This window comes from Lissotriton helveticus, chromosome 5_1, assembly GCF_964261635.1.
Source record: "Lissotriton helveticus chromosome 5_1, aLisHel1.1, whole genome shotgun sequence".
In the NCBI taxonomy this organism is placed as follows: Eukaryota; Metazoa; Chordata; class Amphibia; order Caudata; family Salamandridae; genus Lissotriton; species Lissotriton helveticus.
The window spans coordinates 320302721-320328538 of NC_136065.1; positions in this window are offsets into that span (position 1 = coordinate 320302721).

A 25818-nucleotide genomic window follows, 5' to 3' on the forward strand; every position below is an offset into this window, starting at 1 on the left:
TCAACTCCTGCATATGTCTTCGTAACTGACGCATCGCCTTCAGTACGTGGAGAAGATCGACGCATCTTGCTGTTTGCGACGACGAAAGGCACTTTGTTCACCAGCCCTGTATGGGTGCTGTTAGCCGACCTGCATTTCCATGAGCTTGGCCCGAACTTTGACTTTGCCCTGGTCCAATGCAACTTAAGTAACCTTTTTAACGCTACTAGCTTCTAAGCGCTTTCTGCATTTATTCTTTTAAAATTCAATAGCTCAGCTTCTATGCATTGGATTTTTGTTGTTTTGGTCTTGTTCTGCTCATAATATAATAATCTTTTTATGGTGTACTTATTGCATTACTATGTGTGTGTTGCACAAATACTTTATACATTGCCTCTGTAGTTAAACCTGACTGCTCTAGAGGGCCGGTTTTAAGGCAGTGCAACTGGTGCGGCAGTAGTGGGCGCTGACCTGTGGAAGTGCGCTGTGACCTCAGGGGGGCGCTGTGCTTAGCAATATCTTATGATAGGAGAGATAAGGGGTACTTTTCCAAGTGGTAGTGATAGAATCGAGGAGGCGGTCAAGGGACGTGGTGGCGCAAAAAGTGATTGTCGCACTCGGTGTCACCAGTGCTAAAGCCGGCCCTGCTGCTCTGTGCCAAGTTACCAGAGGGTGAGCACAGGTTATCGTTTAGTGTGTATCTAGCTTGCCCTGACTAGGAATTTGGCTTCGGCATGGACAGGGTTCATACATACCTTTGCCAACCGGAATCCCAATTTCTAACAGTCTTTACTCCAAAGCCAGAAGCCCAAATATGTTAAGCTGTGAAGCAGCAATAAAGTGTCCACTTTGAAAGCAAATATTTTGCTTCAATGGTGCTGGTGTATCCAGGGCAGGTCCTAGGATTTTTGGGGGCCCAGGCAGAAAGGGAATGTATTGGGCCCCTCTAATTTGCATACAGCATGAAATCACAGGAAAGGACATCTCAGGAAGTGACATCAATTGACTACTGTTGAACTGCTTTGCAAGAAGCAACTTTCTTGGTGCAGATATCAATAAAACAAAAACAAAACATAAATATTAAAACTAATAAAATAAGTATTAATATTTTAAAGTTCTACTACATAGAAATATATTATACTAGTGCTGTTGTACAAGTCTTGCCTCCCAGTTGTCAGCAAATGGTGGCCACTTCTCTGCAGTGATTGTTCCCAGAGACAGTGTTGTGACAACCTACTGGGATGAGCTGCTTCAGCCTTGCCAGCTAAACTATTTGTTTGCACCCCCAATTGATTATCATATTTGCCTACATCAGTCCCTTGGCAACCAAAAAAAGTTGAACATTTGACACCAACAGGAGCTGACTGCTGGATGGAGGACAAATATCTAAAATGAAGAACAATCCTGCACCCTGCCTCCCTACTTTGAAAGGCCTCAGAGCAGTGGACCATGGTCGTAAGGTCCAAGGGAGAGAATGACCTTGGACCTCGCAGAGCAGGATCCTGGCTGCAAGGTGTAGGAGAGAAGGCAAGCCATGGTGCAAACAAAGTAAATTGTGATTCACCACTACCCTCTGGTAACTGACTGGACATTAAAATACAGCCATAATTTTGGTGCATTGCACACATAACCCCACAAGACCATGGTCTCATTGCACTTCCTATGCTATTGATAACTATGCTTTCAGATGGCGCCCCTTGCCCTGAGCATGAAATTCATGAATCTGTGCTGCAAAGCCAAGGGCAGAACACTATCTCCCTTGGGCCTCTCAGCATTGGACGATGACAGTGAGGCCTAGGGGAGGAAGGGCCTTGCGTGAGCTGCACAGCAGCTCTGGATCATGGCTTTGCGGTGCATGGGAGAAGGAACCAGTGACATTGTAATGTGACCATGGACCCAGATGCAAGGAAATGACCCCAGACAGTAAAGCGCAGCCATAATTTGGGTGCATTGGGTTTCTAACAGACTTGAGCCCTGGTGCCACTGCACCTGCTGCACTTTTGTTAGCTACAACCCTGAGAGAGGATCCATGGGCCTCATAGCCATGTTCCAGTGCTGCCAAGCTCATAGGTGGGTGCCTACTCCTGTGTGTGTCCAACCATGGCTGTGATGCCCAGGGGAGGGAGGGCCTCTCACAGGCCTCACAGCACTGGAACATGGCTGTGAGGCCCATGAAAGAGAGGGACATAGCACAACAAAGGTGCCATGGTGCAAAGTGAAAGCATCCCTCACCCTCGTCCACTGGCTGCACAGTACAGTAAAGCCATAATGTGGGAACATTGGGCTCTTAATATGTCTGAGCCTGGTGCCACGCCACCTGCTGCACTACCGATTGCTATTCCCCTGTTAGAGACACATGCACAGGGCCGGGGTCCAGCACTGTAAAAAAAATGTAATTGGACCCAGGGGTGGGGGCTCACGCGAGGCGCTCCTCTCTCCTGTCCCTCTCAGTCATGGTGTAGCATTGAGAGGATTGGGAGAGAGCATGAGCCTACCAGCACTGAACCATGGCTATGAGGCCCAGTGGAGAGGGCCCCTCTGCAAGGCCTTTCAGTACTACACCATGGCTTCAAGATGTGGACCACCCCAGCATGAGCCCGAGCTGCAAGGCTCAGGGGAGGGTGGTTCCATCCCCTTGGCCTTTCAGCTATAGTCTAGTGCTTCAAGGCCCATGGGATTTGGTCTACTGCAGCTGACATCAAATCTATGGTTTGGTGCTGCAGGGCCCAGAAGAGGAGTCCCCTTCCTGGGGACTCACAGTCTTAGTCCCCAGCCATCACTATGAGGGCGGCCAAGTAAGGTGGTCAATTTTCCATTATCACTTCACAGGTCAGTTTTTAGGTCCCGCGCCTAGCGGTGCAATGCACAGCGCGAGACATTTTGGCGGTGAAAAACGGGGAATGTGAGCTAACCTAGGAATCGCATATGCTTGTACGTGTGCATTTCCTTTTGAGCTCCCCCATTGGCCTTTGCGTGCGTCTTATTCTAAAAGACTGCACGCAATTGGCCCGAGACGCGCGCATAGCTCCTCCTATGGCCTATTAGTGTCGATTACGCACACCAAGCACGTAATAGACACCAATAGGCCATGGGATGAGCTATGATCATGCCCAGACACAGGCGTGACACGCGCGCCACTTGTTTTTCTTTACTTTTGGTATAAGCGCGGCACCCGTGCTTCACTTTTAATGTTATAAGTAAAGCGCGGGTGCCGCGATTATACCAAAAGTAAAGAAATAGAAAACAACATCTATTTCTTTACCTTTGGTATAATCGCGGCACCCGCGGTTTACTTATAACATTAAAAGTAAAGCACGGGTGCCGCGATTATACCAAAGCTAAAGAAATAGATTTTTTCTTCTATTTCTTTACTTTTGGTATAATCGCGACACCCGCGCTTTACTTTTCATGTTATAAGTAAAGCGCGGGTGCCGCGATTATACCAAAAGTAAAGAAATAGAAAAAAATATATATTTCTTTACCTTTGGTATAATCGCGGCCCCCGCTTTACTTTTAATGTTATAAGTAAAGCGCGGGTGCCACGATTATACCAAAAGTAAAGAAATAGATGTTTTTTTCTATTCCTTTACTTTTGGTATAATCGCGGCACCCACGCTTTACTTATAACATTAAAAGTAAAGAGCAGGACAAAGGCTTGTAGGAAATACTCCTTAATGGCAGCTCTTGAAGGAACAGGAGGTAGGTGGTGGTCTTGCAGGGTAATATGCTTTGATCCCATGTGCCTCCCGCCCTACCTCGAGGCCTTGTGGTTATAAGCTCAGTTTTTGGCAGCACACCACCTTATCTTGTTTCTTACCACTCTCTCCATCACAGCAGGACCCTCCCTGGTATTTCAACTTTTTATGGGATCACTTGAGGCATGTTTTGGCATTTGCTTTATTAGAGTTTTCCATAGTCACTGTTCAAACCACTTTTAGAAAAAAGCATACTTTGGAACATTGAACTACAATTGTGCCCTTTCCTTTGTGTCTTCGCTGTGCGCTTTACTTTCTTTTCATTTCAATATATCTTTCGGTGTGTTCCGAATTTAAAAACATGTGTTTGTAAGAAATATTTTCTTACATAAACTATATGGAAATTTAATCAGTCACTAACTACATAATTATAGCTTAGTTCAGGAGACTAGTTACAAAGCTTTGCTAACAATAAAATCACCACATGTAATTCTTTCAATCTGTCTGTGCATGAAAAAAATTATAATGTGTGGTTGAGTTTCCTTTGAACGTGAGGGAAGGCAGTGGAACCCAAAATAGTATTTAGAGAGATAACAAGAATGAACTTTGTTAATTCTATAGTAAAAGCAATTTACAAGTGTCATAATCTGTTGATCCTGAATGTGCACATGGACTCTATGAAAAATATGAAAAAATGCATTCGGACATTTGGCAAAATTATATGTGAGATAAAATATTCAGATTCACTGTGCCACCACACAAATACTTATGCCATTTTTGTTTGTGTGTTCTCTGCACTCTCATATTAACTCTGAATATAACAAGTGTACTGAGCATTCGTGATTTAACAAGATTTGTCTTAAAGCTAAGCTTCAATTGTGCAGGGTATTTGCCCCAAGAAAACTTTAGAAAAATAAAGTCGACCCTGCATTTTACCTTCTAGAGTCATAGATTTTATAGGAAAGTCTGAGGGGTGGTTCATTAAATATTTGAATACTCCAAGGTCTGCCGCGATTGAATTCATGTCTGTTGTACGATGTATCAAAAATTGTGCATCAATAGAAACAATGGATGCTGCTTAAATATGCCAGAATTTTGAGTAGTATACAACATGTCCTTGCGTAATTGATTCATACCAATTGTTGGCTCCATACCCATCTCATTTGCTCCCAAACACACAGCACAAAAGCGCGGACAATAGAACGGCCTCAGTTAAGGGGGGCTGAATCGATTTTGTTTATTCTAAATCCCTCCCTCTAAAGCAGGCCGTGTTAAACGATAACTCAGCTGGAGATTGAGTTTATTAAGCTTGATCATCTATGCTTGAGTTCTAATCCTTTTACCACCTCCTGGATTAAGCCTTGACTGCTCGCTGTTGCAAATTTTGAGTTTAGAAAATAAACTCTGGTATCTAATTAGAATAAAATAGTCTGTAGGTATGAAACACCAGTGGTAAATAGCTACCACGCATAAAGTCCAATAGGTACCCTCTGCCACAGGACCTGGTCCAGTGGTTACAGTGGACCACGATATTAGCCATGTATATTTCACAACTAATCTCAGCTTTATGATAGAAATAAACACTGTGTTCTAAAGTTGGGCAGGGCCCATAGCACAGTAACAATTCCCTGGGAAGGGCAGCCCCTTTCTCTTGCCATCAGAATCACTGACACACCAGTGTGGTCTGGTCGACTAGTTGGAAATGTGGAACCAGCAGGAGAAGTTTTTAATCCAGGGCGCAAATTGTGTGCTCTTGTGCAATCAGTTTTCTGAATTTATTGCTCTGCTGCTCCCTTTTTGGGAAGATTGAGAATATTTTTAGTCTGTAAAACCTACTAGTTAGTGTGATTTAATAAATGGAGTAGATATTACCTTGGATCCCCTCCAAAATATCGATCACAAAAACACCAACCAACAAAAACATCGATGCAAAAATATTGTATACAAAAATATCATCATCCTATACATAAACAAGATTTTACACAAATATCAATATGTAATTATCGCCTTAATATATATCGTCAAAAATTACAAAAATATCGATAACACTATTATCGACTTGCAAATAGCCTTATAACTTATACAAAAAATGTCAACAATAATATTTAACATTAAATAAACACTCCTTTCAACTATCTAACAATTTAATGTATTAAAAAAATTATACAGTCACATATAAATATAGGATATACTTAAAATAAATATAAATCAATTAATAAAAAGCAAATAAATATAAACATACTTAAAAATCAAAATATACTCACTAACACATATTTATTAACATACATTTCATATACAAACATCTTTTAAATTAAGAAACAAAATTATAAACTTTATTTTTAAAACATCTACAACACAAAATTAATTATAAACAACTAACAAACAACAAATTGAATGACCTAATCAAAAAGTAACTGCTATCAAATTCAAAATAGGTTTCTCAACCAATAAATTTAAAGTACAAAACCACAAACCAATTAAAATATAGAGTTAATTAACTAACCACTATAAAAACAATTACCTAACTTACTAAAATTACCATTTTTCGGCCAAACACGGAGGAAGACTTTGCTGGAGAGAGAGAGAAAGAAAATCTACAATAACTACTATAACAGATTACACAACAACACAGGTAAGAAAAATGCTTTTTTAGTTAATATAAAATCCTCAACATCCTTAGTTTAACTCCCTAAAGTATATAAATGTTCTCTTTTTAATTAAAACCAAACTTCCTATCAGCAACAGCAAAAAGTATAAAATACAAACATGATTTACTACATTATCTATTCCTACTTTGAAAACAACAAGAACTTATAAAATAGTAAACTAGATGTAGATATAAAGTAATATTGTCTAATATGTTTACAAAGATAAAAATGTAAAAGAGAAACTAATATAAAGATTTTTCATGTCAGCTTCAACAAACTGCATCTACCAAAGAACATCAACCAAATTAAATTCATCTCCTAGAAAAAGTAAGTATACTTTTACTTTTAATAAATTATAAAAATGAAGAAAGTAAAAATAATGTACAATATTATTAACAAAACCTTTTTCTACCCCATCTACAGAAATTACAACAGTGAAACTTCAATAAAAAGAAATAAAGCCATCAACAAAACAGAAAGAACAATATTGTAAATATTTTTTTAAAATTAATAATTAAGCAAAGAAAATGTTATACAACCATAGCATATATACTAAAACACATATATATGTCTTCACAGATATACCCTAGAAATGGCTGAAGGAGCAACTTTATCACATCACAAAAAGGAAAATTAATGCTCAGCTACATGGGTTATACCTATACCCAAGAAAAAGTAAATGATAACAAAACACATTGGAAATGTAGCAAATATTATTCAACTGCATGTTATGGGCAAGCTACAACTGTAGATAACAACATTGTGAATGTAAGAGAGCATAACCATCCACCCAATGTGACAGAAGTAGAAGTAAGGGAAGCGTTAGGAACAATTCGAGAAGCAAGCACAGGCTCCCAACAAACAAGCACTAAAATTTTGAAAAATGTATTGACAAAAGTACCTGAACATGTAACAGGACAATAGCCCTCCATCCCCAACCTGAAACGATTAATAGCTAAAACTAAAAGAGCGTCCGATCCATCTCCACCCCCATCTAAAACCTTTCAAGAAATTTAAATACTACCAGAGTATACTATTACCCATAAATAAGACAAATTCTTGATGTACGACAACCAAAGCAATGATAAAAGAATTCTTATTTTTGCAACTAATAAAAACTTGCAAAAATTAAAAAAATTGTGAGACATGGATGATGGACGTAACATTTAAAGTGTGTCCAAAACCATTTTAACAGCTTTACACCATTCATGGTGAATATCAATAAACCAATATTCCCTTCATTTATGCATTGCCGCGAAATAAAAATAATCCGACCTACATAAAACTATTAACAACAATAAAAGATTTAACAGATAATTACTATCCCCAAAGAATAATAATTGATTTTGAAATAGCTATGATACAAGCTATTCTAAAAATATACCCACATACAGCCATACAAGGGTGTTACTACCACTTTAGTCAAAGTATGTGGAGACACCTCCAAAAGTATTGACTACTCTACCAACAGCAACTTTGCATACTAAATGAAAAAATTAATTGTACTAGCATACTTACCTACAAGAGAAGTGGCAAATTACTATAATAAATGAATTGACAGTCCTTTCTACCGCACTAATAAAAAAAAATTAACTCCCTTGTTGGATTATTTTGAGGACACCTGGGTAGGAAGATTGCACTGTTCAGGTCACCGTAGACAATCAAAATTCCAAATTCCCTGGTGGAATGTCTACGCTAGCACTATTGCACAAAAAGCCAAAACCAATAACGTGGTAGAAGGATGGCATAATGCCTTCCAGGGCACAATAGGGAGAGGACAACCAACACTACACACACTTATCCAATCAATAAAAAAAAGAACAAAGTTACCAAGAACTAAGAATTGAACAATCTTTATCAAAAATAGGACCCAAACTGAGTAAACAAACAATATATATATGTATGAATACCTCCAACAAAAACAAGAATGTATTCAAGTATCCAAGGTCTAGAATACATACACCTAATAGCAAAATCTATTCTTTAATTAAATACAAATAGCAAACAGTAAAAACATATAAAATACACAAGAAAATGATTTTATTTTTTATATTAGTTAAATTATGTCATGAAATGTCAGATTTAAATATATATTATATGACATAATATAATTAACAAAAATTTAAAATCACAAATAAACATTGCCCACCCACAAAATCATTAAAAACAACTTACGGTTTTGTAGCTGTAGAATATCCTCGAAATAGACGATCAAACCCCAAAAAATGGAAAAATACAACTGTATAAAAAAATCCAACGTTGCAATCCTCTCGATAACTAAACCATAAAAACCCGAAAATATTTCCCTATAAAAAACGCACCAAAATCCAGAAAAAAAGGAAATGTATAACAACAATTTCCTGTGTTTAAAAAAAAAACGCGTGAACTATTCCATCCGTTCACCAAATACAGCACCTGGAAATAAAATTAAAAAAACACCCACCCATCACAAACCCACAAATAGAAATAACAACATATAGGTGTCGATTCCGATCCGGTAAAATGCGCTCCGAATGGTCGTACGGAGAGTTTTTTCCCCGTACGAATCGTATCCGTAGACGTCCCGTACGTACGATGAAGTACGATCCGTACTAGGTGCCGAACTCCGTACGAGTCGTACAGGACTCCGTACGACTCAAATCTCCGTACGAATCTCACTCGGAACCCGCTGTACGCGACATCGCGGCACGTTTTTACGACCCAGCAAGTACGATTCGTGTCGGGTACGCGCCGTACGACCCTTTTCCTACGGAAGCCGAAAACAGTCGTAAACGCAGAGTTCGCGCCGAAACAGGTACGGAACGCCCCCCCCGGGTACGGCACGTAACCCCCATGATCGCAGGGGTACGCGGCGTACCCCTGTGGTCATGCGGGGTACGTGCCGTACACCCAGCGTACATGGGGTACGCACCATACCCCATGTACAGTGGGTGTACGGCACGTACCCCATGTACGCTGGGTGTACGGCACGTACCCCGCATGACCACAGGGGTACGCCGCGTATCCCTGCGATCATGGGGGGTACGCGCCGTACGGTGTGTAGGTGATCGTGCGCTTTTCCGTACGAATCGACGTGTACTGTACGAATCGCGTCCGGGTCGGCCGATCGGGATCGGAATCGTCCGGTCGTACGGCGTCTGTACGAGTCGTACAGAAACGGCTCCGGATACGATTCGTATGGACGGGGATTTTACCGGATCGGAATCGACCCCTATGTGTTTATAATTATTATGGGGTCGATTCCGATCCGGTAAAATCCCCGTCCATACGAATCGTATCCGGAGCAGTTTCCGTACGACTCGTACAGACGCCGTACGACCGGACGATTCCGATCCCGATCGGCCGACCCGGACGCGATTCGTACGGTACACGTCGATTCGTACGGAAAAGCGCACGATCACCTACACACCGTATGGCGCGTACCCCCCCATGATCGCAGGGGTACGCAGCATACCCCTGTGGTCATGCGGGGTACGTGCCGTACACCCAGCGTACATGGGGTACGTGCCGTACACCCACTGTACATGGGGTACGGTGCGTACCCCATGTACGCTGAGTGTACGGCACGTACCCCGCATGACCACAGGGGTACGCCGCGTACCCCTGCGATCATGGGGGGTACGTGCCGTACCCGGGGGGGGGCGTTCCGTACCTGTTTCGGCGCGAACTCTGCGTTTACGACTGTTTTCGGCTCCCGTAGGAAAAGGGTCGTACGGCGCGTACCCGACACGAATCGTACTTGCTGGGTCGTAAAAACGTGCCGCGATGTCGCGTACAGCGGGTTCCGAGTGAGATTCGTACGGAGATTTGAGTCGTACGGAGTCCTGTACGACTCGTACGGAGTTCGGCACCTAGTACGGATCGTACTTCATCGTACGTACAGGACGTCTACGGATACGATTCGTACGGGGAAAAAACTCTCCGTACGACCATTCGGAGCGCATTTTACCGGATCGGAATCGACACCATAGTAAAATATTAAAAACAAAACATTTACATTACATTAACATTGGAGAGTAAAGAAATGACACAATCACTAACCTACGTACATAACAAGTAAAATATACAGTAATTATGATATGTTAATAAATTTATAATATATTAATTAATGTACATTAACAAATATGTTTATAACATGATAATATACAAATGTTAAAAAAGTATATATGTACTTTTCCAATTATTATTATTTTTTAAAATTATTTAACATACTAAATTTTATTGAAATAAAATAAAATTTGATATGCTACCTAATAAAACATTATGTTAAATAAGTACAATGTATATATATATATATATATATATATATATTACAACTACTGCAAATTTATACATCATTAAATACAAATGAAAGAAAATTTAATGAAAAATGTAGAAATGTTTTCATTTATAAATATTAAACAACACAATAAATACTATGGGGCCCATTAGGTTGTCGGGCGGATCGCCACCGCCATGCAGGCGGTGGAGATCCACCAGACATCCGACCCTGCCAGCCACCTATTCCTCCCCGCCATATTACAATGGCAGGAAGGACCGCGGCGGGCGGAAACACCATCCGCCGCTTTTCCGCCCCGGACACCTTGCGCCCGGGGCGAAAAGGGTTCATATGGCTGGCGGTGTCTCCAAGACACTGCCAGCCATATTAGGATGGCCACATGCCGATGCCTGCCGCCACGGAAAGGCATGCGATCTTTACTTTGGGGGCCGCCTGCAGGCCCGCATGGTGAAGGCGAGGGGGGTGCACATGGGGGGTACCTGTGATACCCCCCTGCATTTGCATACACAAAGCGGCAGGCACCGGTGCCTGCCGCTTTGTGTATGCAAATGCATGTCTGTATTTTTAACATTGCGGCGGGCGGTGCTTACAGAACTGCCCACCGCAATGTTAAAAATGCATGATGCGCCCGCCAGTGTGGCGGGCGCATTATAATTGGCATGGCGGGACCGCCGCTCACATCGCAGGCGGTCCCGTTTTCAACAGAGATGGCGGGCGGGCAAAGTCCGCCCGCCATCCTAATAGGGGCCGATATATTTATGACAAAATTATCCTATGTTACTTTACAATGATACATGCATTACAAATAAATAGTGAAAAGTTAAAAAAAATGTGAAATGCATTTGCACATCAATGTTATAAAATATCATTTGTTAAACATTTCTAAATATATTTTACAATATTCTAATAAAATATGTAAAACAATAACAAGGTGTATTTATTTGCAATATTGTAATAAACAAACATAATTCAAATATTATAATTCACTATTATAACTCCAAATACAATTAACGTGAAAGAAAACACTGTATAGTAAACCATAATACATTACTATTCTAACTCCAAGTCTAATATAACTCAAGGAGAGTGCTGGACAGTAAACCATAATAAAATACTATTCTAACTCCAAGTCCAATATAACTCAGGGAGAGTGCTGGACAGTAAACCATAATAAATTAGTATTCTAACTCCAAGTCCAATATAACTCAGGGAAAGTGCTGGACAGTAAACCATAACAATTTACTATTCTAACTCCAAGTCCAATATAACTCAGGGAAAGTGCTGGACAGTAAACCATAATAATTTACTATTCTAACTCCAAGTCCAATATAACTCAGGGAAAGTGCTGGACAGTGAACCATAATAATTTACTATTCTAACTCCAAGTCCAATATAACTCAGGGAAAGTGCTGGACAGTAAACCCTAATAATGTACTATTCTAACTCCAAATCAAATATAACTCAGGGAAAGTGCTGGACAGTAAACCATAATAAAATACTATTCTAACTCCAAGTCCAATATAACTCGGAGAAAGTGCTGGACAGTAACCCATAATAAAATACTATTCTAACTCCGAATCTAATATAACTCAGGGAACGTGCTGGACAGTAAACCATAATAATTTACTATTCTAACTCCAAGTCCAATATAACTCAGGGAAAGTGCTGGACAGTAAACCATAATAAAATACTATTCTAACTCCAAGTCCAATATAACTCAGAGAAACTGCTGGACAGTAAACCATAATAATTTACTATTCTAACTCCTAAAATTCAATGCACATTATTCCATCCATACTCTTAACAAATATATCTCATTCTAAAAATATATATTAAATAAATTAATTATTTTCACACAGTAAAACTACACAAATTAAATAAAAATACAAAAATATGTTTTGTAATAAAATTTCACAAATGTTATAATTTTTAACAAATAACGTTCTTATTATTCATTTAACAAAATAAATAAGAATGTAAATATATACAAAAATATTATATATAATGTAAAAATAAAAAACTAAAATACATTTACACATACTTTTTATTATAAATATGTATAAACTTGATTATTATCATTTCTTTTAATGTGAAATTTAATTTGTATATATATCATAACAAAACTGGTACAATTCAAAATATTTAGTAACTAATTTCAAGATTTATATTAAATATTTAAATTTAAAATCTAAAAAATAAATACATTTTAAATTATTACACAGTTTTTACCATTTTTTATTTTATTTCAAAATATATTTTACATGTAAAAACATTTTTTCACAAGATTTTAAAAATATAATTTGAAATTTCGATTTTCTACATTTAAATTCTACTTTTAAATATTTCAGAAACTTTTCACGCCACATTTGTAAATAACTACCCACCCTTATCCCCTATAAACACAACATCCCGCCCCTAAATAATATATAAATTTTACCAATATTTAACATCATTTTGTAAAATTAGCAATTTTGAATTTCAAATTTTAAATTTCGACATTTAATATTTTTTAACTTCTAATTTTAACAACTTAAATTTTAAACAACATTTTTAAATTACTACTCACCCTTATCCCCTATAAACCCAGCAACCCGCTCCTAAAATATTAACTAATATTCAAATTTAACATAAAAATTAAATTAACATTTTTAAATTACTACCCACCCTTAGTCAAACTAATATTATAAAAAGAGAGCCCAAACCTTTGAGGCGGGTAATCTCAGTAACCACAGCACCAATCACAACACCCAATACAGCATTGGAAAGGGCAGTTGCAGCAGAAGGACATAGGCTATGCAGACAGCCACCATATACATTTTTTTAAAATTGTTTTTATTAACTTTTCAAGAAACAGTGGTGTTCATCACAATCGACAGTGCAAGACATACAATTGCACCGTAGGACACCATATACATTTAAAAGGTAAAAGAACCGTGCCAGCAAAGTAGTCCCTTGTGGGCGTGTCTGCGTTGTGCTGTGGGCGTGGGCTGGGGGCGTGACTAATGCTGGGGGCGTGTGGTACGGCCATCACATCGTGGGCTGTGGGCATGTGCTGGGGCGTGACAAACGCTGGGGGCGTGTGTCCACCCTTCATGCCATGTGAGTCGTACATACAAGCACCAATTACGTTGCTGCGCAGCATCAAGGGGCATGCTAGGGGCGTGATACGCTGGGGGTGTGGGAAACGCTGGGGGCGTGTGCCCAGCCTTCATGCCATGTGAACGTAATTGCGCCGCATCAAGGGGCACGCTGGGGGTGTGTGCTACGTTCCGCCTTTCATGCCATGTGGGTCATACATTAATCAGAAGATCGTCTGCTGTGGCCGTGTGCTGGGGGCATGACAATCGCGTTCGGCTGGAGGCCTGGTAAGTAACATTACTGCAGCCTCTCCTGCGTGCTGTTACTGAACTCTCTCATTCAACGAAATTAGACGCGCCTGCTACCATCAACCAGGGCTCTAGCTGGGCTCAGGCAGCGGATCAGTACACTAATTACACGCGCCTGATAACATCAACCAGGGCTGCAGCTGGGCCTCAAGCGGGGGAACGCGCGCCTGCTAACATCAAACATGCCTGCATCTGGGCCTCAAGCAGGGGAACACGCAAATGAGCGTGTCTGCGGGGACAATTACTGCAGCCTCTCCTACTCGCTGTCACTGAACTCTCTCATTAAACAGATTCACCCGCGGCTGATAACTCTCTCATTCAACGACATTACACGCGCCTGCTAACATCAACCAGTGCTGTAGCCGGGCTCAGGCGGCGGATCACTACACCAATTACACGCGCCTGCTAACATCAACCAGGGCTGCAGCTGGCCCTTCTCCGTCCCTATTCTAATGAAACAAAAAATTTTGTCTACTGCGACATTTTAAAATAAATTGCCCTTGCCAAATACACACATTACACACATTCTATTTCATACCCGGAAAACGTCGGGACGGGCTGCTAGTCCCCTATAAAATAAACATCCCGCTTCTAAAAATTTATCTAAAATTAAAAAATAATTAGAAAATTACATATATTCTTTCCATTAAAACATTAAAAATGTAAAAAAATAACATAAAATAACTATCAAACAACAACAAAAAAAACTCCCTTATAAACATAGGGGTCGATTCCGATTCGGGGAAAAAAAGCGTCCGTCCGAGTCGTATCCGGAGCCCTCTCCGTACGAATCGTACATGTCCGTCCGAATTGCGTAGTACGATCCATATCTCGTCAATTCGTCCGAATCGTCGCGAACCGTACGAATTGCAAGGCTGAAACCGTATGACACAGACCCTCACAGTGAACGGTACGATTCGTAAACATGCCATACGACCCGACGAGTACGATCCGGACCGGAGTATGAGCACGCGATTCGTACGGTCCACGTCAGGTAAGGGCGATTCGTACGGACAACCACACAATCACATACATACCGTACGGTGCATACACCCCATGATCGCAGGAGTACCGAGCGTACCCCTGCGATAATGGGGTATACGCACTGTACCCCATGATTGCAGGGTGTATGCACCGTACACCCTGAAATAATGGAGTATGGTGCATACACCCCATGATCGTGGGGTGCAGTGCGTACACCCCATGATCGCAGGGGTACGCACCGTACCCCTGCAGACATGGGGTGTATGCACTGTACCCGGGGTGGGGCCGTCACATCGTGGGCTGTAGGCATGTGCTGGGGCGTGACAAACGCTGAGGGCGTGTGTCCACCCTTCATGCCATGTGAGTCGTACATACAAGCGCCAATTACGTTGCTGCGCAGCATCAAGGGGCATGCTGGGGGCGTGATACGCTGGGGGTGTGGGAAATGCTGGGGGCGTGTGCCCAGCCTTCATGCCATGTGAACGTAATTGCGCCGCATCAAGGGGCACGCTGGGGGTGTGTGCTACGTTCCGCCCTTCATGCCATGTGGGTCATACATTAATCAGAAGATCGTCTGCTGTGGCCGTGTGCTGGGGGCATGACAAACGGGTTCGGCTGGAGGCCTGGTAAGTAACATTACTGCAGCCTCTCCTGCGCGCTGTTACTGAACTCTCTCATTCAACGAAATTAGACGCGCCTGCTACCATCAACCAGGGCTCTAGCTGGGCTCAGGCAGCGGATCAGTACACTAATTACACGCGCCTGATAACGTCAACCAGGGCTGCAGCTGGGCCTCAAGCGGGGGAACACGCGCCTGCTAACATCAAACATGCCTGCATCTGGGCCTCAAGCAGGGGAACACGCAAATGAGCGTGTCTGCGGGGACAATTACTGCAGCCTCTCCTACTCGCTGTCACTGAACTCTCTCACTAAACAGATTCACCCGCGGCTGATAACTCTCTCATTTAACGACATTACACGCGCCTGCTAACATCAACCAGTGCTGTAGCCGGGCTCAGGCGGCGGATCACTACACCAATTACACGCGCCTGCTAACATCAACCAGGGCTGCAGCTGGCCCTTCTCCGTCCCTATTCTAATGAAACAAAAAATGTTGTCTACTGCGACATTTTAAAATAAATTGCCCTTGCCAAATACACACATTACACACATTCTATTTCATACCCGGACAACGTCGGGACGGGCTGCTAGTCCCCTATAAAATAAACATCCCGCTTCTAAAAATTAATCTAAAATTAAAAAATAATTAGAAAATTACATATATTCTTTCCATTAAAACATTAAAAATGTAAAAAAATAACATAAAATAACTATCAAACAACAAAAAAAACTCCCTTATAAACATAGGGGTCGATTCCGATTCGGGGAAAAAAAGCGTCCGTCCGAGTCGTATCCGGAGCCCTCTCCGTACGAATCGTACATGTCCGTCCGAATCGCGTAGTACGATCCATATCTCGTCAATTTGTCCGAATCGTCGCGAACCGTACGAATTGCAAGGCTGAAACCGTATGACACGGACCCTCACAGTGAACGGTACGATTCGTAAACATGCCATACGACCCGACGAGTACGATCCGGACCGGAGTATGAGCACGAGATTCGTACGGTCCACGTCAGGTAAGGGCGATTCGTACGGACAACCACACAATCACATACATACAGTACGGTGCATACACCCCATGATCGCAGGAGTACCGTGCGTACCCCTGCGATAATGGGGTGTACGCACTGTACCCCATGATTGCAGGGTGTATGCACCGTACACCCTGAAATAATGGAGTATGGTGCATACACCCCATGATCGTGGGGTGCAGTGCGTACACCCCATGATCGCAGGGGTACGCACCGTACCCCTGCAGACATGGGGTGTATGCACTGTACCCGGGGTGGGGCCATCACATCGTGGGCTGTAGGCATGTGCTGGGGCGTGACAAACGCTGGGGGCGTGTGTCCACCCTTCATGCCATGTGAGTCGTACATACAAGCGCCAATTACGTTGCTGCGCAGCATCAAGGGGCATGCTGGGGGCGTGATACGCTGGGGGTGTGGGAAATGCTGGGGGCGTGTGCCCAGCCTTCATGCCATGTGAACGTAATTGCGCCGCATCAAGGGGCACGCTGGGGGTGTGTGCTACGTTCCGCCCTTCATGCCATGTGGGTCATACATTAATCAGAAGATCGTCTGCTGTGGCCGTGTGCTGGGGGCATGACAAACGCGTTCGGCTGGAGGCCTGGTAAGTAACATTACTGCAGCCTCTCCTGCGCGCTGTTACTGAACTCTCTCATTCAACGAAATTAGACGCGCCTGCTACCATCAACCAGGTCTCTAGCTGGGCTCAGGCAGCGGATCAGTACACTAATTACACGCGCCTGATAACGTCAACCAGGGCTGCAGCTGGGCCTCAAGCGGGGGAACACGCGCCTGCTAACATCAAACATGCCTGCATCTGGGCCTCAAGCAGGGGAACACACAAATGAGCGTGTCTGCGGGGACAATTACTGCAGCCTCTCCTACTCGCTGTCACTGAACTCTCTCATTAAACAGATTCACCCGCGGCTGATAACTCTCTCATTTAACGACATTACACGCGCCTGCTAACATCAACCAGTGCTGTAGCCGGGCTCAGGCGGCGGATCACTACACCAATTACACGCGCCTGCTAACATCAACCAGGGCTGCAGCTGGCCCTTCTCCGTCCCTATTCTAATGAAACATAAAATGTTGTCTACTGCGACATTTTAAAATAAATTGCCCATGCCAAATACACACATTACACACATTCTATTTCATACCCGGACAACGTCGGGACGGGCTGCTAGTCCCCTATAAAATAAACATCCCGCTTCTAAAAATTAATCTAAAATTAGAAAATTACATATATTCTTTCCATTAAAACATTAAAAATGTAAAAAAAATAACATAAAATAACTAACAAACAACAAAAAAAAACTCCCTTATAAATATAGGGGTAGATTCCGATTCGGGGAAAAAAAGCGTCCGTCCGAGTCGTATCCGGAGCCCTCTCCGTACAAATCGTACATGTCCGTCCGAATCGCGTAGTACGATCCATATCTCGTCAATTTGTCCGAATCGTCGCGAACCGTACGAATTGCAAGGCTGAAACCGTACGACACGGACCCTCACAGTGAACGGTACGATTCGTAAACATGCCATACGACCCGACGAGTACGATCCGGACCGGAGTATGAGGACGCGATTCGTACGGTCCACGTCAGGTAAGGGCGATTCGTACGGACAACCACACAATCACATACATACCGTACGGTGCATACACCCCATGATCGCAGGAGTACCGTGCGTACCCCTGCGATAATGGGATGTACACACTGTACCCCATGATTGCAGGGTGTATGCACCATACACCCTGAAATAATGGAGTACGGTCCGTACACCCCATGATCGTGGGGTGCAGTGCGTACACCCCATGATCGCAGGGGTACGCACCGTACCCCTGCAGACATGGGGTGTATGCACTGTACCCGGGGTGGGGCGTTCCGTACCTGTTTCGAGGCGTACTCTGCTTCTCCGGATGTTTTGGGCTCTTGTAAAAAAAGCGTCGTACGGTGCGTAGCCGACACGAATCGTACTTGCTGGGTCGGGGAAACCTGCTTCGAACCGTATGGATGTCGCGTACAGTGGGCTCCGAGGGAGAATCGTGCGGAAATTGGAGTCGTATGGTCTTTGTACGATTCGTACGGAGTCCTGCTCCTGGTACGAATCGTACTTCATCGTGCGTATGGGGAGATTGCAGGGTACGATTCGTACGGGAGAAAACGCTCCGTACGGCTATTCGGAGTGGTTTTTCCCGAATCGGAATCGACCCCATAAAGTCGATATATTCACATCAATATTTATTTCAACTATATTTATTACATCGATATTTCACAATGTCAATATCTCTGCACATCTAAAAAATCGATATTTCCAACATCGATATTTATAACATCGATATTTAACACAGACGACATTCTTACATCAATATTTCTGTTTCTCGACATTTCCCCATCAATATTCTTGATCTACACCATTACCTTGGTGCCCAGACACATGGTATAGTCACCTAAATGCTGTACAGTGGTAAATATATAGCCTTTGCTCCAAGTAGGAGAGCACTGCAGTCCTGGCTCTACTGATTTGACCAACTGTTTGATTCTGGGCAAATAATTTTCTCTCTGTGCCCCATCCACTGATTTGACAGCATAGCAGCACTTTGAAACAGCTTTCAAGTAAGAAATATACATTAAAAGAGTACTTCCCGAATAGGTAGCATGGGTTGAGGAGGGGGAAGATGTGGTGTTATTTCAGAGCAGCTGACTTTCCAAACTGAGGATTCAGGCTTGAGTCTTGACCTGGTCTCATCATACGATTTTCGCAAATCACTTAATCTCACTGTACCTAAAAAAGAAAAATATGTCCCTGTGTAACATAATTGGTGCTCACTTAAAGCACTTCAATACCTTTCGGGTCGAGTTTGTACTATATAAAAAGAGCTGACGAAAATGTGTTTCATTTACACATTAAAAGCTATTTGCATCTAAATTATGGAAGGTGATCCAGACCCTGTATGGTGCACGAACCCCCCTGTGCTGCAAAGCCTTCCTTTCTGCCACTGACAAGCATCTCTTTCACAGCTCATCAGCATCTGAAAGAGTGAGAGTTGCTTGTCTTTTTAAATTGTTAAAACTGTCAAGCCCCAAAACGCGCGCTAATTGGCATTGGAGTGGGATGTGGACGGCATTCCCAATCACAGGTCAAACCTGGCAAATGCAGATGCAGACGGGCCTCACACGACATGTGGGCCCTCACAGCGCTACAGATGCCTGCGAAGCCTAGGTGAGAGGCATCCTTTCCCTGGGCCTCACAGTGCTACAGCATAGGTGCGAGGCCTAGGACAGTTGTGGGTAAACGATTTCGAGAGGTCCCATGTTGATGGGCTGAGCGCGGGCCCTGGGCAGCCGCCCATGCTGCCCATGCTGCCCATGCTGCCCATGACTAGCGCCGGCGCCGGCCCTGGGTGTATCAATGCACCTGACTGGATTTTAGTGAGGTCAAATCTAATAGACCTGTAAATTTAAACTTGCAAATGTTAAATGTAATCCAGGATTGAAAACAGTTTTAAGTAATAATTTTTTGGGGATTTTTCCCTGGTAGACCTCTAACCTTTACCAATGTGTTAACTAGCTGGTTTCTATGCGTGCACGGCTTGCTTTTAAGGAACTACTTTTTTCTATTTGCTTATGCATCTCCAGGAGCATGCATCTGCAGCTGTGGGTATTCTGGCAACTACTACCCCCGGGGGAGGAAGCACTGTGACAGCACCTCTCTCGCCCCTCCCCCAATCATCCAGCCAGGTTCCGCCCCCTGTGAACTTCAGTGCGGGGGTCACTTCACTAATGTCCACCATTGCACCCGCTCCCTCACCCTCCATGGTTCAACAAGTTACCACCGCCCCGCTGATGCTTGGGCATTGCTCACTGGCCTGGCAGGTGCCCCAGGCAGCCAAAGAGGGGATTTGGAGGAGGGATTTTATAGACATTTTCACCCTGCTCACGTTGGGTAATGAGGGCCGGGACGCCAGGAAGATAGGGGCCAACAAGGACGATAGAGAACAAAAATACCAGCCTTGGCCAGTTAAGAACATCGCGAACTGGCTTGAGGCTTTTTCCATCCTAGCTTCTGTAACAATGGAGAAATTCCCAGAGCAGGGCCCTGGGCTATTGCAGTATTCTATGTTATAACGCAATACGGCTATGGAGTTGGGGGGAAATGGCTGGCTGAATTACGATAGGGAGTTCAGGAGGATGATGTCCCAGTGTACGGGGATGGGTTGGGACCAAAAAGAGGTCCAGCTATGGAGGGACCACTTGGGGGCCCGGGCACAGCAGATTAGGGGCCCCCGCTAAATACACAAGCAGGACAGGCTCCACCCAGGGGATCCTTTTTTGCGGTTGCAAGGGGTAAACAGGCATTTAGCGGCACACGCAAGGGAGGGAACAAAGAGGAGGTTTCAGGAGGTCCCCCCAGGTAGATAGCACCTTTTTAACAATGGTTCATGCTCCTCGGGTGAGATGTGCAAGTTCAAGGACGCATGTTACACACGCGGTGGGCCTCACCCTGCAATTTCCTGCCACTTTAAGCAGGGCTCTCAGCCGGCCGGAAAAGGCGGGCAACGTAGTTGAGGCTGCATCATTAACGGTACCTCTAAGTCCCCCCCACCATCGTCCGCTCTTGCCCAATATCTTGTTCCTGCGAGCGCCTCAGACCTGCAGGGTGCACCGGCGTGGCCCGACACTTGGCGTAAGTGCGGCATCACCGCCTAGATCACTGTCCCGGATCTGTTCCCCGTCGTTAGTGCACCCCACCTGTGGCCAGAGTTCCGGTCAGTCAGATAGGTCCCATTCCCCCTGAAGAATCTGGGAGTCAAACAAGAGTTGAGAACACTGGGGAAACAGTCCTTGGCACTAGGTACTAGGAACTCGTTACCTGGCCCAGCTGGCCTCTGTCAACAACGTGACTGATGCCTTGGGCTTGGCTGGGTTACCCAGAGGAGGGCAAAGTACAGGCTTTTGTGGTTGGGGCCAAGAAACAGGGTAGAACACTCCTGGGTATGTGGACATTTGGCTGCAGCCTGCCACCACGTTAAGTTGTAGGGAGGGCAGGACCCGGCTAAGTGCGCTATCATGAGGGCGGCCCTGAAGGGGTGGGCCAGAGAGGAGCCTAGGGCTTACGACAGCAGGTACCCACACCACTTTACAATATCACAGGCCATGCTGGAGGTTCTACGAGTTGCTACTCACTCGCCCTTTTAGGCTCCCCTTTTGCAGCTGCGCATTTAGTGGTACCACACCATGTAATGATCCATGCAGGCAGGGTGCCTCTAACTAGGTATATGACGGAGATTTTAAGGGGGGACCTTCACGTTATATCTGCCCTTGTAGGCTCCCGTGTTGTGGAAAGTAGTTTTGCAGTGTGGTGTGCTAATATGATTTGTTGCGTTTTGCAGTGTTTGAGTGTTTTGTCACTACAGCTTTGAATAATAATAAAAATACTGAGTTGAGACGTGTCTTCTGTTTATCAGGGTTCAGAGTGGGGGTCATCGGGCACTCAGCCATCTCCAGGTTAGCCCGTTGGGCATCAATCAGGAACTGGGTGCATGAATTTTCAGAGACAAAGTAAGTGGTTGGGTTACCCTGGAATAAGAGGGAGCACTCGCAAGCTACGCTGGGGACCCCGCCCAACGGTTTGGGGTTACATTTGGGGGACAACGACCTCAACACCTCTGGGAGGATTTTACTATGGCAAAGAAAGGATGAAACACGACCTGAGGGAGGTCAGCAAGCACATGGTGCAGTGTGAACTCTGGTGGTCAGAGAATGTGCCATGTAGGGTGTGGCTGGGGCGAACCCTTGCGAGGCGGTCTAGCACTCCAGGAGACGCGTGGACAGCTCTTTGCGCAAATTCACTGATCAGAGGTACCTGTGATTCATTAGAGACGAGATGATCCAAGAGATTGGGTACACCTATCACCAGTAGGGATGGACTTGTTTCTGTTAAGCATGGTCCAAAAATCAGCTACGCTTGCGAAATTTGCGGATTTTCGGCAAATTCGCGATCCGTGAATCTCACGAAATTGCAGAAAATTTGCAAATTCGTGAGCAGCGGATTTCTTTTTTGGGGGGGTATGGCCAGCTCACTCAAGGGACCCCTGCGCCCTTCGGCGCGATGGCAGTAGCACACACATGGTCACTGGAGACAACTCTTCTGGCATTTTACGCAGTTGTGATTAGCCAGTAGAAAATACTCCGGGTGAGTTGAGGTATCACAAAACAATGGCGTCTTCTTGGATAAATATTAAGAGCAGAGTTCATTGTGGCACGATGCCCCTGTAAAAATTAAACCTCAACAGGAAGCGCTTACAGATATATAAAGCAGGTGCCAGAGTTGCTAGTTGCAACTATTCTCTGACCCTGTCCTGACCCTAAACAGGTCAGGCAGGGTCAGAGAATAGTTACAAATGGCACCGGCAAGCTGCAAAAGTTTAAGTTGCTTACTTGCAACTATTCTTTGACCCTGTCCTGACCCTAAACAGGTCAGGCAGGGTCAGAGAATAGTTACAAGTAAGCAGGTGCCCAAGTTCAGTAACATATTCATCAGCCCAAAAACAATCGTGAGCTTTGTCGAGACTGGGCAGGTGTGCTTTCTCCCGTCTAAAGTAAAATTAGCTGTGATGCTGGATAGAGGCCTGTGCATCCTTGACTTTCACGAGCGCAATCCCTGTGCAGTTCCTGTGTCCAGGGGCTTCTTTCTCCTTGTCTGCTGCTCTGATTGGTCTCTGACATTTTATACACACAAGAGGCATGTGAACTCGCATAGAAGCCCCCCCCCCGTTTGGCCCTGCCCCACACACTAACAGTGTGCTCCGTCTTCCCGCCATTTACCCACTATGATGGACAGCTCACTCAAGGGACCCCTGCGCCCTTCAGCGCAAGCTCCTGGTCACAGGAACGGCACAGGGATTGCGCTCGTGAAAGTGAAGGATGCAAAGTGCATCCTTCACTTTCACAAGCACAATCCCTGTGCAGTTCCTGTGTCCAGGAGCTTCTTTCTCTTCGTCTGCTGCTCTGCTCGGTCTCTGACATTTTATACACACAAGAGGCATGTGAACTCGCATGGAAGGCCCCACCCCGTTTGGCCCCGCCCACACACTAACAGTGTGCACCGTCTTCCCGCCATTTCCCCACTATGAATTGACAGCTCACTCAAGGGACCCCTGTGCCCTTCAGAGCAAGCTCCTGGTCACAGGAACTGCACAGGGATTGCGCTCGTGAAAGTGAAGGATTCAAAGTGCATCCCTCACTTTCACGAGCACAATCCCTGTGCAGTTCCTGTGTCCAGGAGCATTTTTCTCCTCGTCTGCTGCTCTGATCGGTCTCTGACATTTTATACACACAAGAGGCATGTGAACTCACATGGAAGCCCCCCCCCGTTTGGCACCGCCACACACACTAACAGTGTGTACCGTCTTCCCGCCATTTACCCACTATGAATGGACAGCTCACTCAAGGGAACCCTGTGCCCTTCGGCGCGATGGCATAGTAACACACACAATCACTGGAGACAACTCTTCTGGCACTGTGACTTTACCTTTAAAAATCCGCGGGTTTGCGGATTCTATGAATTCGCGGATTTTTTGGGCCGATTTCGGGTGAAAAATGTACCCATACTTAGTTCCTATTAGACTTACAGGAAGCTTTAGCACAGAAGGGTAGTAGGTAGAGAGAAGAGCGGTTTAGTGGGGGGCCCTGGCGGCGACGGTGGCCACCTCCAGGGCTGTGGAGGAGTTACAGGGCGATGTGGAAGCACATGGGTACAGAAGGGTACCTCAGCGCGGCACATAGGGGTGCCAGAGCCTAACTCCCGGGGCCTCATGGGAGGTTCCTGGAACCTGTGTCGGTGCCCCGTTAGTCCTTCAGGCGGTTGTGGGCCTGAGCAACCAGGGGCTTGCCTAGCTCCGCTCCGCCCTGAAAGGGACGTGAGTATAAGGGACCAATGGTCAGGTGATCACTGGAAGGGGATTACCAGAAGGCAGTACATAGGTGGTTCGCCACGGTGCTGCTTGGCTCATCAGGTGCGCAGGTGGCGAGAATGCTGCCTGCCCTTGGATCACCCGTAAGCTAATCCACAAGATTACATAACATTGTATGTAATAAACTTGCAGCAGTTTTTCCCAAGTTAATACTTGTGTGGCATGTATTTATTTGCGGGATGCATGCTAAGATGGGGGGGGGCGGTTGCCATGATGGTTCTATGCGGCTGCCCGTGGCCACCATAGGGGGCCACTCAGGAGGCACTCTAGTGCCAATGGGCTTCCCACCCCTTTCCCCCCCCCCCCTCCCTTTTTTCTTTTTTTCCACCAAAGGGAGGGTTGCCTAAGGAAGGAGTTTCCTGGGGGTCGTAAGCGGGCTATTTCACGTCTGTTGCAACAGACGGGGCGATGGGGTACATAAGTCCCCCTCGCCATGTTTTCGCCCTCTTTTGCACCGGACGCGCCGTGGACGCCTGGGGGTGACACGCTGTCTCCCACCCTACCGCTTACCCAGCGTGTTGTTGTAAGGGACATGGCATGAACTTTTTAATGTTTTTATTTTATCATTGCAGGAGGAGTTACAGGGCGATCTGGAAGCATATGGGTACAGAAGGGTACCTCAGCGTGGCACATAGGGGTGCCAGAGCCGAACCCCATGTGCCTCATGGGAGGTTCCTGGAACCTGTGTCAGTGCCCCGTTAGTCCTTCGGGCGGTTGTGGGCCTGAGCAACCGGGGGCTTGCCTAGCTACGCTCCGCCCCGAAAGGGGCATGAGTATAAGGGACCACTGGTCAGGTGATCCTGGAAGGGGATTACCAGAAGGCAGTACAAAGGTGGTTTGCCACAGTGCTGCTTGGCTCATCAGGTGGGCAGGTGGCGAGAATGCTGCCTGCCCTTGGATCGCCCGTAAGCTAACCCACAAGATTACATAACGTTGTATGTAATAAACCTGCAGCAGTTTTTCCCAAGTTAATACTTGTGTGGCATGTATTTATTTGCGGGATACATGCTAAGATGGGGGGGGGTGGTTGCCATGATGGTTCTATGCGGCTGCCCGTGTCCACCGTAGGGGGCCACTCAGGAGGGCGGCCCTCTAGTGCCAATGGGCTTCCCACCCCTTTCCCCCCTCCCTTTTTGCCACCAAAGAGGGGGTTGGCTAAGGAAGGAATTTCCTGGGTGTCGTAGGTGGGCTATTTCACGTCCGGTGCAACAGGCGGGGC